Source organism: Primulina huaijiensis, chromosome 2, assembly GCF_012295235.1.
Source record: "Primulina huaijiensis isolate GDHJ02 chromosome 2, ASM1229523v2, whole genome shotgun sequence".
NCBI classification, from domain to species: domain Eukaryota; kingdom Viridiplantae; phylum Streptophyta; class Magnoliopsida; order Lamiales; family Gesneriaceae; genus Primulina; species Primulina huaijiensis.
In genome coordinates, this window is record NC_133307.1 from 14635693 (window position 1) to 14651845 (window position 16153).

The window sequence follows — 16153 nt, forward strand, 5'->3', positions numbered from 1 at the left end:
TATTTATGTTTTGAGAGATTTTTGAGAGGTTTAGTATGTGCTACACTTTTCATATTTATTGCTTTTTAGGTTCGGTAAAACGTTTAACGATTTCATTTTTTGACTATTTCCTTTGGATTTTCAAATACTAGTTGGATGTTTTATTTTAATATGGTGCCAAAGTATTTTATGTAAAGGTATATGTAGTGGGCCGAATTTACGAGAGTTTTTAAAATAATAAAATAAAAATTCTAGTACTTTTTAAGAAAAAGATTAAGCAGACTTTTCAGTTGGTATCATAGCAAAGGTTCTGTAAAGGGTTGTGCCACCATCAACGCAAGAAAAGATCAGTCATCAAGCCTCAAATTTGTAAGTTTTACATACTTTATATAACTCAGTATGACGTTACCTGCATAACGACATGAATAATATGTTTACGATACATGTTTACTAGCTTTTTGAGTATATATGATTTGCATGCTTAAATTGCTAAATGAGTAAGGATATGTCACATGATTATAAAACTTAGATTTAAAATGCATGTTGGTTACGTTAGAATTTTTAAAACATTCAGATAAAATGCCTCCTAGACGTGCCCCTGTTAGTGAGAATCAAGCCGAGAACAGTGTGAACCGTCAAGGGAATGCACCACCCCCACCACCACCTCCTCGTGGGGATGTTGCTACTCGTGCTTTGGAGGGGATGGCTCTCTTCGAGCAACAGTTACAGCAGCAGCATTTGTAGCAGTAGTTACAGCCGATGAAGCATGCACCTAGGCCATAGCATGATATATATGATCAATTCCGGAGGCTAGGGCCGAAGGAATTTTCTGGCACTACCGATCCTTTTGCTGCTGAGGGTTGGATTCGTTCACTCGACGTACATTTTCGCTATCTGGATATGGGAGTTGCTGATCGTGTGAGGTGTACCACTTATCTGTTTAGGGATGACGCTTCTTTATGGTGGGAAGGAGCCAAGCATGGTGTTAACCTTGCTACACTTACTTGGGCTCAATTCAAAACGATATTTTACGAGAAATATTTTACAGATGATGTCAGATGGCGATTAAAGAAGAAATTTATGACTCTCCGTCAGGGAGACACTACTGTTGCTGAATTTGTGAAGAATTTCGATAAGAGTTGTCACTTTGTACCCCTTATTGCCAGGGATGCTGAAGAGAAGCTTAGACACTTCATGGATGGTCTACGACCCACCATACGGAATAATGTTATGATGATGCGTCCTTTGGATTATGCTACTGCCGTTACTTATGCATTCTAGTCTGAGCAATCCTTGAAAGACATCGAGTTTGAGTTACAGCGCCAAAAGGCAGCAACATCAGAACAATAATCAACCAAATAAGAATCCATATACGGGACCTCCTAGACCTCAAGGGCCTCAAAAGCCCCAAGGTCAAGTCAAGAAGCAAGCACCACCAAAGCAACCACCTGCAACACCAAAAACTGCAGAAGGACAGCCATGCAAGAAGTGCAATCGACTACAATATGGACCATGTGTTTGGGGTACTACTAAGTGCTTCTTATGCAAGGAAGAAGGGCACAAAGCTGTTGATTGCTCGAAGAAGAATGCACCCACCATTGGGCGAGCTTATGCTATGAATACAGAGGAAGTTGAAGGGGAGCCAGACACTACTCTTATCACGGGTAACCTAGTCATTTAACATTTTTAAATTGCTTATTATTGCATGAAATGTTAAAATGGTTAGTGGAAAGGAATTGGGAACAAGATTTAACCTAGTGGAAATTAGGTTGCATGTTCTACTTTAGTTGGAATTTAAGAAATTGGTATTGAAATTTTGAGCCTTAGATTTATATGAAGGATGTAATATTTGCAATAAAAGTTTTAGGACCAAAATAAAAGAAAAATCATAATTTCGGGATTTGTTAAGGGTTCGGAATCATTGAGGGGTCTTATTGCAATTTTCGATAATTATAAGGACCAAAATGCAATTAACCAATAGTTAAGGGACCTAAATGCAATATCCGAAGTCTTAAGGGTCAAAACATAACTTTCAAAATTTAAGGGACCAAAATGTAAAATTTCGAAAAATAAAATACAAGGATTAAATTGCAAATATCCAAAAATTTGGGATTAAAATGCAAATTTCGAAAATCTTTGGTCCATTCGCTGATAACCAATCCTTCCTATGCCTAGTAGTAAATCTTTGGTTTTCGAGGCTGCAAAAAAAAAGCATATGCCGCCCATTATCTCTTGTCTATGTGCAAGGAAGTTTATTAAACATGGATGCCAAGCTTTTCTAGAGTGTGTCACTACTGCACATGCTCCTATCAGTCAGAAATTAGAAGATGTTGATATTGTCAGATATTTTCCCAGTGTCTTTCCCGAAGATGTTTCTGGCATTCTACCCGATCGTGAAGTGGAATTCTCTATTGATCTAATGTCGGGCACCGTTCCTCTATCTAAAGCACCTTATCGTCTAGCACCCACTGAAATGAAAGAATTAAAAGATCAAATCCAAGAATTGCTAGACAAGAGTTTTATTCGCCTTAGTTATTCTTCATGGGGCGCACCGGTATTATTTGTGAAGAAGAAAGATGGTAGTATGCGTCTTTGCATTGATTATCGAGAGCTTAATAAGGTCACTATCAAGAATAAGTATCCACTGTCAAGAATTGAAGATTTATTTGATGAGTTGCAAGGAACATCGATATTTTCTAAGATTGATCTTCGATCTGGGTACCAGCAGTTGAAAGTGAAAGAGTCGGATGTTCACAAGACAACATTTCGTACTAGATATGAGCACTACGAGTTTACGGTCATGCCATTTGTTCTGACTAATGCCCCAGCAATCTTAATGGATCTCATCAATCGCGTATTTCAGCCATATCTAGATCAGTTTACTATAGTCTTCGTTGATGATATATTTATCTATTCGAGGAATAAAGAGGAGCATATTCGTCATTTGAGGACAGCACTACAAGTACTACAAGACAGAAAACTTTATGCAAAATTCAGCAAGTGCGAGTTTTGGCTCGATAAAGTGGCATTCTTAGGCCACATCATTTCTAGTGATGGCGTTTAAGTTGATCCAAGTAAAGTGGAGGCAGTGAAAGAGTGGCCAGTACCCAAGAGTGTTATCGAGATTCGCAGTTTTCATGGAATAGCTAGCTATTATCGCAAGTTTATTAAGGGTTTCTCATCTAGAGCGGTACCCATGACCGCCTTGACAAAGAATAATGCAAAGTTTGTATGGGGACCCGAGTGTCAAGATAGTTTTGACAAGTTGAAGCAAGCATTGATTTCAGCACCAGTGTTATCTGTGCCATCAGGGCAAGGAGAGTATATTCTATATAGCGAGGCTTCTAAACTTGGTTTGGGCATAGTTCTGATGCAAAATGACCAAGTCATAGCTTATGCATCGAGACAGTTGAAAATTCACGAGAAGAACTACCCTTGTAATGCTTGGTTACTCGTACAAATGATTAGTAATACATTTATGTCATTATAGATAGTTATTTAGCTCATTATGTTTTACATATTGATTGAGGTATCCATATTGAGATTGAACATGACTTTTATATTGTTCATGGTGTATTGACATCGAAAATATGTCTAAATAGTTATAGTAAGATGTGTAGGTAGAAGTAGTGTTATGAAGTTGGTAGGAAATGAGATGAAAATATGGTAGTTTGTACGGGTTTTAGTATAATGATTTGAATACTGATCCAAATTGAATGAGGCTATAACCATTAGAAAGATACAATATAATGCTACAACTTTCATGTTTTGGGTTTTGTCCAAATCATTGTGAAAGACAAGCCAAAAGTGCCCCAAAGTGTGTCGTGTATACCGTCATACCGTTACTGACACATGTTAGGAGAATGAGCATAACTTTTTACTCAGACCTCCAAATGACCTGAAACTAGTTGGCCAAGCCGAGACATAGAGCTACAACTTTTTTATTTATCACTTTCCAGATTATGAACGGAAGAGATGTTTCTGGAGCAATCTTTGATGAAATAGTGCGCAGAGTCAGAATAGGTGGCGCCCGAGCGGTAGAAAATGACCGCCCGAGCACCAGTGCATGAAAAATTTGGTATCCGGACCGAACATTCCGCGCCCGGACGGTAGAAAATGACAGCCCGAGCGCCACCTTATATATAAGATGATAAGTTTTGAAGTTCTGAACATTTCCATCAGCTTCCTTCATCTCTTCTTCAGCAAAACACGAATGAAATCAAGAAAACTTCTTCCCAAAGCTCCCTTATTTCTTTCTTTCATCATTTTGAAGATAGATCTTAGTTCTCCATCACAAGAACATCATAGAGGTCTAAGTTTTCTTCTCTTTTAGTTGTTCTACATGTAGAGGAATGATTTCCATCTAGTTTATACAATAGTGACTGAATTATTGGTATATTTGACAGTATAGGAACGAGAAACNTGGGCGGTCATTTTCTACCGTCCGGGCGCGGAATGTTCGGTCCGGATACCAAATTTTTCATGCACTGGTGCTCGGGCGGTCATTTTCTACCGCTCGGGCGCCACCTATTCTGACTCTGCGCACTATTTCATCAAAGATTGCTCCAGAAACATCTCTTCCGTTCNCCCATTGTTATGTATTAAATATGTAAGAAACTCATGAATATTGATGATGGGTGCTATGTTATGAATATGAACATGAACATGAAAAGAAAAGGATTGATTTTTACATGATATAGAGCTTGTTGACATCATGGGTGGTTTTAAGTCCACCAAAGCTATTGGCCAATATATGTTCATGGGGCGTGGGGTTGCCAAAGGTTGCTCCCTGACGTCCAACACAGTAGTAGCTATATAATAAAGCAAGCACGGTAGTACAAGTCAACTAACGTGGCTCAAGTACAAAAATGAACATGAATATATGCTTTGATATCACATGGTTTAAAGATTCATTGTTGTCACGACTTCATACGTATGTTCTTTTGCTGCACATTGATACATACAAGTGCCAACTTATTGAGTTTTATAAACTCACGTAGCTAATGTATTACAGGTTCAGGTAATGAGGATATATAGGATGCCGGTTCGCCAATGGATGCTTGTGACGTGCCTTACCTCGACAAGAACCTGGACTTCTTATTGTATAGCTTCCGCATATGTATTGTACGAAAATATGTCAGGGTTTGAAACAAGTTTTACAATGTTTATGTCTAGGTGTATGATGATACAGATTATGTTTGTGTGTAAGCATACGATTATATATGTGTGTTGATGTTGATGCTTGAGTTGAGTTTTTGGTTTTTACAAGAATATAGGGACATCATGCCAAAAATTTTATAAACCGTCAAATTGATGCCCCTTGTTTGAAATTACTTCATACTATAGATATATCATTCAAACCCTATTTTGATTACAAGTATAAGTATCATTAATCATGTCAAGTATAGAGTAAGGGTGTGACATTTTAAATGGTATCAGAGCCCACGGTTCTTCAATAGGGAAGACACTGCACTTCATCCACATGGAGAACTCGGCAAGTAAGTATCTTTGTATCCCATAGTTTATGCTAAGTTATGTGTCTATGTGATCTATATGTAGGTTAAGATAAGCAACGATGCCACCTTACGTAAGGTACATGAAGGAGAGTCATCTAAGGGCAAAGTCCCAGCGGTCGAAGGTGAGAGCAGTGCACACGACCTATAGATGATTTTGCTCAGCTGCTCCAACAACAAGCGAAAGTCCATGGGGAGCAGATTCAGCAATTACTGGAGATGCAACGGACTACACATGAGCAGGCACATGCACAAGCCATGATCCCCAGACAAGGGCCTGTTCAAACTGATGTGTATGATCGTTTTCGACGTCTGAATCCTCCTGAATTCATGGGAAGCACTGATCCGGCAGTAGCAGAAGAGTGGATTAAGTCATTGGAGTCCATCTTCTCCTACCTTCATATGGAAGATGTTGACAAAGTAACTTGTGTCGTCTTTTTATTAACAAAACATGCAAGAATATGGTGGGAGAGTGCAAGGGTTGCATTACCGATTAGACCATTTACATGGGAAACTTTAAAAACCGTATTTTACAACAAGTATTTCAGTAAAGATGTACGAGCCAAGAAAACCAGCGATTTCCTTAACCTGAAGCAAGGAACCATGTCAATGACAGAATACATACATCAATTCGAGGCTCGAGTCCAATATGTACCATATATTGCACAGGATGACACAAGTAAGGGCGAACACTTCATGCGGGGACTTAGCTCTGCAATTAAATGAGATGTACGAATGTCGAAAGTCGTTACATATGGGGAGATAGTGGAAATAGCACTTATGGCAGAACATGATGAGCAAGACATTGACAGAGATAGACAACAACGAAGGCAGCAGTACATTCAAAAGAGTCAAGGAACAGGACAAGGCAAAAAGACTAATAGTAAAGGTACTCGATCAGAGGAACCTCGTGGCAAGGGTCCCCATCCACGTAAAGAACAGGACAGACCACCTTGTCTTAAATGTGGCAAACTTCATGGCGGGAAATGTATGCAAGGTTCAAATGTTTGTTATCGTTGCAAAAAGCCAGGGCATCTCGCCAGGAATTGTCCAGGGAGTTCTGAGAAAGTACAGGGACGCCTTTTCTCCATGACTAAAGAGGAAGTGGATGCGGATACATCGATGATCACCGGTATGTTCTTGATTTTTAATATTACTGCTATTGTTTTACTAGATTCAGGAGCCACGCATTCTTTTAATTCGGAACCGTTTGTAAGGAGACTGGACATTACAGCAAGTACAACAGAGTCACAACTCGCCATAACCTTACCTTCCGGGCAAGAATTACAGACAGATCAGATTGTGAGAGGGTGTCCAATATATGTACAAGGCCATCAGATGTATGCTGACTTGATAGTTCTGAGGATGACGGATTTTGATGTGATATTGGGAATGGAGTGGCTCTCGAAGTACAAAGTTACTATTGAATGTGGTTTAAAGATGATCAAATTTGCACCAGTAGGAGCTGAACCATTCACAGTAGCAAGTGCATGTATATCCTTACCTCTTCGGGTAATCTCTTGTATGAAGGCTTGTAAATTACTACAGAAGGGGTGTCAAGGATATTTAGCATATGTGTTAACTATTAACCCACCTGTTCGTGAATTAGAAGATATAGATGTTGTTTGTGAGTTTCCAGAGGTATTTCCGGATGATGTAACAGGCTTACCCCTAGATAGAGAGATCGAATTTGTAATTGATGTTGTGGCAGGAACTCATCCGATCTCAAAAGCTCCTTATCGATTAGCTCCTACAGAAATGAAAGAATTGAAAGAACAGTTACAGGAGTTACTTGATAAAGGATTTATTAGACCGAGTTTTTCACCGTGGGGTGCATCTGTTTTATTTGTGAAAAAGAAAGACGGTACCCTTCGTTTATGTATTGATTATATGGAGTTGAACAAAGTGACAATCAAAAACAGATATCCACTCCCCAGAATTGATGATTTGTTTGATCAGTTACAAGGAGCTGCTATCTTTTTGAAGATTGATTTACGATCAGGCTATCATCAACTAAAAGTGAAATCAGAAGATATTTCGAAGACCACCTTCCGAACCAGGTATGGGCATTATGAATTTCTTGTAATGCCATTTGGACTAACGAATGCACCAGCTGCTTTCATGGATTTAATGAACAGAATTTTCAAGTCATTTCTAGACAAGTTCGTGATTGTATTCATAGATGATATTCTCATCTACTCACAAACTGTAGAGGAACATCGAGAACATCTGAAATTAGTTTTGCAAACTTTGAAAGATCAACATTTGTATGCCAAATGGAAGAAATGCGAATTTTGGCTTGAACAAGTAGCATTCTTGGGTCATATCATTTCAAAAGAAGGCATATCAGTGGATCCAAGCAAGATTGAAGCTGTTAATAACTGGCTACGACCAACTAATGTTACTGAGGTACGTAGTTTTCTTTGGTTAGCTAGTTATTACCGTCAGTTTATAGCGGGATTTTCCAAGATAGCATTGCCTTTGACTGCTTTGACACGAATGAATGTGAAATTTGTGTGGAACGAAGCATGTGATCATAGTTTCCAAGAGTTAAAGGCAAAACTGACATCAACACCAAGCCTTGCTATCCCAGAAGGACTAGGAAGTTTTGTGGTATACAGTGATGCTTCGAAACAAGGTTTAGGAGCAGTTTTAATGCAGCATGGGAAGGTGATTGCTTATGCCTCAAGACAATTGAAAGAATATGAAAAGAACTATCCCACACATGACTTAGAACTGACAGCAGTTGTATTTGCGTTGAAAATATGACGCCATTATCTGTATGGTGAGCGGTGTGAAATTTACACGGACCACAAGAGTTTGAAATATTTATTCACGCAAAAAGAACTGAAGATGAGACAACGACGTTTATTGGAATTGGTGAAGGATTATGATTGTGTTATTAATTATCATCGAGGAAAAGCCAATGTTGTTGCAGATGCGTTAAGTCGAAAGTCCAGTTCTATTGCTGCAATGCAATTACAAGAACAAATCTTATGGGATTTACAGAATTTGAAGATTGATATTATGCCAAAGGGAGCTACAATCCAGTTATCATCCCTCATAGTTCGACCAACACTTGCAGACAGGATTAAGGTCGAACAAAGTGCAGATAATGAAATACAGCAATTGAGACAACGAGATGAGGATAAAGGACATTCGAACTTTAAATTGAATGGGGAAGGAATATGGACATATCGAGGTAGATTGTGCGTGCCGAAACAAGGAACAATCAGGACCGATATTCTTATTTATGCTCATGCTACTCCTTATTCAATCCATCCAGGAGGCACCAAAATGTTCAAAGATATGAAACCATTATTTTGGTGGCCAGGTATGAAAAAGGACATTGCTCAATTTGTTGCCCAATGTCTAACTTGTCAACAGGTCAAGACTGAACATCAAAGACCAGAAGGACTCCTGAAACCACTACCCATTCCTGAGTGGAAATGGGAACACATCACGATGTATTTCATTCTTGGTTTGCCAAGAACACAACGAGGGTTCAATGCTATATGGGTTATTGTGGATCGACTTAAGAAATCAGCTCACTTTCTTCCAGTGAAGACCACATACACGATGAATCAATATACTGAAGAATACATCAAAGAGATAGTCAGACTTCATGGCATCCCAGTGTCCATTGTATCTGATAGAGATCCCAAATTTACGTCTGCATTTTGGAAAAGTGTACATCATTCCATGGGAACTAGATTAGCATTTAGTACAGCATTCCACCCAAACTGATGGATAATCAGAACGAGTGAATCAGATCTTAGAAGATATGTTGAGGGCCTGTACTATTGACTTTCCAGGCAGTTGGGACAGTAAACTACCGTTGGCTGAATTTACCTAAAACAATAGCTATCAGTCAAGCGTTGGAATGGCACCATATACTGCATTATATGGTAGAATCGATCTCCAGTACATTGGGATGAAGTAGGAGAAAGAAAGTTATTAGGCCCTGAATTGGTACACCAGACAGCCGAATTGGTGACCAAGATCAGAGAAAGAATGCACACTGCCCAGAGTCGACAAAAAAAAGCTATGCTGATATGCGACGTCGACGATTGGAATTTCAAGTTGGTGACCATGTATTTGTAAAGATATCACCATTGAAGGGCATATTACGAAATTCTTTGAAAGAGGGGAGAATTGTAATGCCCCGTTACTCATACAAATGATTAGTAATATGTTTATGTCATAATAGATTGTTATTTAGCTCATTATGTTTTACATATTGATTGAGGTATCCATATTGAGATTGAACATGACTTTTATATTGCTCATGGTGTATTGAGAATGAAAATATATCTAAATAGTTATAGTAAGATGTGTAGGTAGAAGTAGTGTTATGAAGTTGTTAGGAAATGAGATGAAAATATGGTAGTTTGTACGGGTTTTAGCATAATGATTTGAATACTAATCCAAATTGAATGAGGTTATAACCATTAGAAAGCTACGATATAATGCTACAACTTTCATGTTTTGGGTTTTGTCCAAATCATTGTGGAAGACAAGCCAAAAGTGCCCCAAAATGTGTCGTGTATACCATCATTCTTTTACAGACACATGTTAGGAGAATGGGCATAACATTTTACTCAGACCTCCAAATGACCTGAAACTAGTTGGAGATTCAAGCCAAGACATATAGCTACAATTTTCTTATTTATTACTTTTCCAGATTATGAACGAAAAAGACGTTTTTGGAGCAATGTTTGATGAAATAGTGCGCAGAGTCAGAACAGGTGGCGCCCGAGCGGTAAGATTTTACCGCCCGAGCGTCGGTACATTACAAGCTCACAAATTTTACCAAACTTGTGGTGCCCGAACGGTAGAAAATGACCGCCCGACCGCTAGTGCATGAAAAATTTGGTATCCGGACCTAACATTTCGCGCCCGGGCGGTAGAAAATGACCGCCTGAGCGCCGCCTTATATATAAGATGATAAGTTTCGAAGTTCTGAACATTTCCATCCGCTTCCTTCATCTCTTCTTCAGCAAAACACGAATGAAATCAAGAAAACTTCCTCCCAAAGCTCCCTTCTTCCTTTCCTTCATCATTTTGAAGATAGATCTTAGTTCTCCATCACAAGAACATCATAGAGGTGTAAGTTTTCTTCTCTTTTAGTTGTTCTACACGTAGAGGAATGATTTTCATCTAGTTTATACAATAGTGACTGAATTATTGGTATATTTGAAAGTATAGGAACGAGAAACATCGTCTCAAACAAATATTCGTACGCTTGGATTGTAAGTTGGCATGTTCTTGAAGTAATACATGAGTAATATTATGATTTGAAATACTTCCCATTGATTATTGCTATATGTACATTGTTAGTATCTTATTGATGAAAATATAGCACCATATTCCATTGTTATGTATTAAATATGTAAGAAACTCATGAATATTGATGATGGGTGCTATGTTATGAACATGAACATGAACATGAAAAGAAAAAGATTGATTTTTACATGATATAGAGCTTGTTGACATCATGGGTGGTTTTAAGTCCACCAAAGCTATTGGCCAATATATGTTCATGGGGCGTGGGGTTGCCAAAGGTTGCTCCCTGACGTCCAACACAGTAGTAGCTATATAATAAAGCAAGCACGGTAGTACAGGTCAACTAATGAGGCTCAAGTACAAAAATGAACATGAATATATGCTATGATATGACATGGTTTAAAGATTCATTGTTGTCACGACTTGATACGTATGTTCTTTCGATGCATATTGATACATACAAGTGCCAACTTATTGAGTTTTATAAACTCACGTAGCTCATGTATTACAGGTTCAAGTAATGAGGATATACAGGATGCCGGTTCGCCAATGGATGCTTGTGACGTGCCTTACCTCGACAAGAACCGGGACTTCTTATTGTATAGCTTCCGCATATGTATTGTACAAAAATATGTCAAGGTTTGAAACATGTTTTACAATGTTTATGTCTAGGTGTATGATGATACAGAATATGTTTGTGTGTAAGCATACGATTATATATATGTGTTGATGTTGATGCTTGAGTTGAGTTTTTGGTTTTTACAAGAATGTAGGGACATCATGCAAAAATTTTTATAAACCGTCAAATTGATGCCCCTTGTTTGAAATTACTTCATACTATAGATATATCATTCAAACCCTATTTTGATTACAAGTATAAGTATCATTAATCATGTCAAGTATAGAGTAAGGGTATGACAACCCTACTCATGATCTTCAGCTTGCAGCAGTAGTTTTTGTATTGAAGATTTGGAGACATTAGTTTTATGTGGAGAAGTGCAAAATATTCACCAATCATAAAAGTCTGAAATACTTCTTCACCCAAAATCAATTGAATATGAGACAGCGAAGATGGCTCGAATTAGTAAACGACTACGACTGTGAAATTAGCTATCATCCGGGAAAAGCTAATGTGATGGCAGATGCATTGAGTAGAAAAGCCGTAGTTATTACTCACTTATCACTCCAAAGACCGTTGCAGGCTGAGATACAACGGTTTGAGCTTACAATCTATGCTAGGGCGAGGCCCCTAATCTTGCCACATTATCAGTACAGTCGAATTTGAGAGACAGAATCCGTGATGGACAGTCTACCGATGAGCAATTGCAAAAATGGAGAGCTAGAGATGAAGCCAAGTGCAAGAAGTTATATTCTGAGGTGGATGGTTTAGTTCGTTATCGAGATCGTTTATGAATTCCTAGTGATGATCCTTTGAGAGATCTCATTATGAAGGAAGCTCATGTCACACCATATTCCATTCACCAAGGAAGCACAAAAATGTACAAAGATTTGCAGTTGTTATATTGGTGGCCAGGCATGAAGAGAGACATTTTGAGATTTGTATCCGAGTGTTTGATGTGTCGACAAGTTAAGGCAGAGCATCAGAGGCTAGCAGGGAAGGTTAAACCACTTCCAATTCCCGAGTGGAAATGGGAAAATATCACGATGGACTTTGTTGTGGAATTGCTGAAGACTATTAAGGGCTTCAATGCTATATGGGTGATAGTCGATCGTCTTACGAAATCAGCGCACTTTCTACCTATTAAGACGACATTAACCATGATTCAATATGCAGAGTTATATATTTGAGAGATAGTTCGTCTGCATGTGATTCCTGTGTCTATTGTTTCCGACAGAGATCCGAGATTTACGTCATCATTTAGAAGAGTCGGCATGCAACGATGGGGACCGAGTTATTATTCAGTACAACGTTCCATCTTCAAACCGATGGCCAGTCCGAAAGAGTTATACAAATTTTGGAAGATGTACTGCGTGCATGTGTTATTGATTTCCAAGGCAGTTGGGAACCAAAATTACCTCTTGTGGAATTCACTTACAATAATAGCTATCAGTCATCAATCGGGATGGTTCCTTTTGCTGCACTTTTTCGAAGGAAATGTAGATCTCCTATACATTGGGACGAGGTCGGAGAACGAAGAGAGATTGGTCCAGATGTGATTGAAGAGACTACCGAACTTGTAGTCAAAATTCGTGATAGAATGAAGACTACGCAAAGCCAACAAAAGAGTTATGCTGACAAGATACGAAAGGACTTAGAGTTTGTAGTGGGAGATCATGTATTTGTGAAAATAGCACCCATGAAAGGTGTTTTGCGCTTTGGCAAGAAAAGCAAGCTTAGTCCAAGATTTATTGGTCTGTTTGAAATTTTGGAAAGGGTTGGGATACTAGCTTATAAAGTGGCATTGCCACCAATGTTTTCTGGAGTTCACAATGTGTCTCATATTTCGATGTTGTGGAAGTACATGTCGAACCCATCACATGTGCTAAATTATGAACCTCGACAATTGACTTCAAATATGACATATGAAGTAAGACCTGTCCAAATCTTGGCAAGGCAGGAAAGAAGACTCCGAAACAATCATTCCAATGGTCAAGGTCAAGTGGCTGAATCACTCGGAAGAAGAAGCTACTTGGGAAACCGAGAGAGACTTGAGGAGTCGCTATCCAGAGCTATTCGGTAAGTTCTAATTTGAGGACTAAATTTTATTTAAGGGGGAAGGAATTGTAAGGTCCAAAATTAATACGACGTAATCCAACTGCATGCAAATCTAGGAAATATGAAAAATGAGTAATTAATTGATTTTAATTGCTAAATTGATTATATGACATGTTTATGTGATATTTTAGCATTTTTCTACTTACATGCATTAAAATGTGATTTTTAGGGGTTATTCTATTTGCGATTGAGGAACGGAGACCGAAGGCTGAAAAACGTAAAATGTTTTTATTAAATAATTATTTTTAATAGTTTAAAATATGGTTGATGGTTTTTCATATTTTTGAAAATAATGAGTTTTGAGTTGATTTTATACGCCGGGACATAAATTTTATCGGTGTTTGTTTTTCAACAAAAATACGAACTTTTTGGCAACCCAACTTTTAAATTCACAAACTTATTTTGAAACAAACTATTTTAATATTTTAATTAAATTCTAATGTGCCTAAATTGTGTGCATAATAGGCCTAAGCCTTGTTAATGTTTAATTAAGTATTTAAAGTGTTAAAACCCTCCCCATTATCACACAAAACTCACGCCTCTTTTCGGAAAATCTCTCCCAAAAAACACCTACAGCACACGACACACGCATACACCTCAAGTTTGGGAATAAAAATCGAAAAGGTTCAAGGGCTTATCAAGCCTAAGCCCTCTTCGTCATCGTTCTTCGTCGTCAACGGATAATCGTGCGTTTAAAACGCAAAGGCACACATATTTATTTCTTTCAAAACATCATCACATCATAATATGTTTTCATACACGAAAAATTTGGAAAAAAACAAGTGACACTTTGTTGTAATTTCGTTTTTGCACATAACATGGAAATTCAAGCATGATTTTTGATCCAAATTGTGTTTTTTATGTTCATAAAGGGGCTGCCATGATTAAGACATGTTTAGACAATGTTTTACATGAGTTTGGAGTCTTAGAATTCAAACAAATCACCATACACGAGCATGAATACAAGCTGGCGCGTTATTTTCTGTCATGGAGTCCTTGGGGTTTCAGTTTTGTTCAGGAGGGCTTGGATCGGTCTTGGCTTGAGTCAAGGCTACGCGAAGGTCTATAAAGGGTCAAGGGTAGAGTCCTAGCCATGCTAGGACTCGAGTCAAGGGCCGAGGAAGGAGTCCTAGCTTGCTAGGACTCCCACCCGAGAATCGCGTGAAGTATTGTGCAGGGTTCAGTGCTTGCGCAGGGACAAGGGCTCGGTCTGGGGGACAACGGGCTGTGCTAGAGTGACTCGTTGGGGTCCTAGGTGAGTGCTTGAGAGGCTGGTTCAGGAGCTGAGTCGATGGCTAGAGTCCTAGGCACCAAAACATAGAGTCCATGTACACAAGGGTTCTCGGCCAGCTGGTGTTGTGGGGACCCCGGCTCTAACTCGATTATCATTGGGATTAATTGGATCTTTGCTAGAAAATGTGGGTCAAAAATTTGCTTTTAACATAACACACATACATAAAATTTATTGCATTTCATCAAAAGCAAATACATGTCTCGTTTCGTTCATACAATCAAACTAGTGTTTAAAAGTATTAATACATCTCTAATACAACAACTAGTTTCTTCTGCTACGCCCGTGCTCACCACGCTATCACCTCTCAATCATCCTCGTCTCGACCCTGATCCTGCCCCACCTGTTGTTATGCACACATACAGACACAACAACAGCCGGATACTCCGGTGAGAACAAATCCCAGTATAAAACATGGTACACATGCATATACACAATATAAATCACGAAGCATGCCATCAGGAATAGAATCAAGGGCAATAGGTTCCATAGTCTATGAAACCAAATCAATATCAGCAAGCAAATGAAATCGAAATCATATCTTGACTCGATTCGACTCTAACTCTAGGGATCCCGGTGTGAATAAGACGTCACAGTCTGCCACCTACCCTCCCAATCGGGGTGACGGTACGTCTTATTCCTAGACTTCGGTAATGTCTATATCGAATGTCTACAATCGGAGTCAATTCTGCTCCTATGCGTCGATATCACCGAACGTCTAGCTTGGCAAATCTGCCAATGTCGTTCCTATCTTAAATGCTTGAATATAAATCTATAAACAAAGCATCAACATATAAAAAGATAGCAATATAGTATGTGATTTTGGGAAACTCAAATCAGATCTAATTCGAGTTATATCTCCCCGAATCAACATGAATTATACCTTTCGTTGCACAGTCTTTATCGTGATCGAAATCTTGAAGTCGAATCTTGTCAATATAAATCTGAAATGATACATTCAAGATGCATTCTATCAATCTCTAACTCAAATCAACACATGTACTTATCACTATTTCATTTTGGTACATTTCGACGGCATAACGGCATAGCTTCTCGATACCGACCAACTCACATATCAATACTCAATAACAATCAATCATAATCCTCAACAACATCAATCCACACGGCTCAAAATCTGTATATTTTCATACACATATAAACTGGAATTTCATAACCATCACATATCCTATCCGTTCTTCGATCCGATTGCGAATAAACGTTGCTTGTAATCATAAGAACATATAATCTCAATCATACCCAAATTTCCCCAACATCTAAACTTCAAACTATCTAGGAAATGAATAAAACTTACATCCTCTTGAAGTGCTTGATGAGAGCAACACAAAT

At 38.5% G+C, this 16153-nt stretch overlaps 1 pseudogene; it reads right to left on the reverse strand.

Annotated features, from left to right (window-relative positions):
• Positions 1-1392: 1392 nt before the first annotated feature.
• The window catches only part of LOC140956748 (uncharacterized), a 36501-nt pseudogene continuing 21740 nt past the window's right edge, over positions 1393-16153 (reverse strand).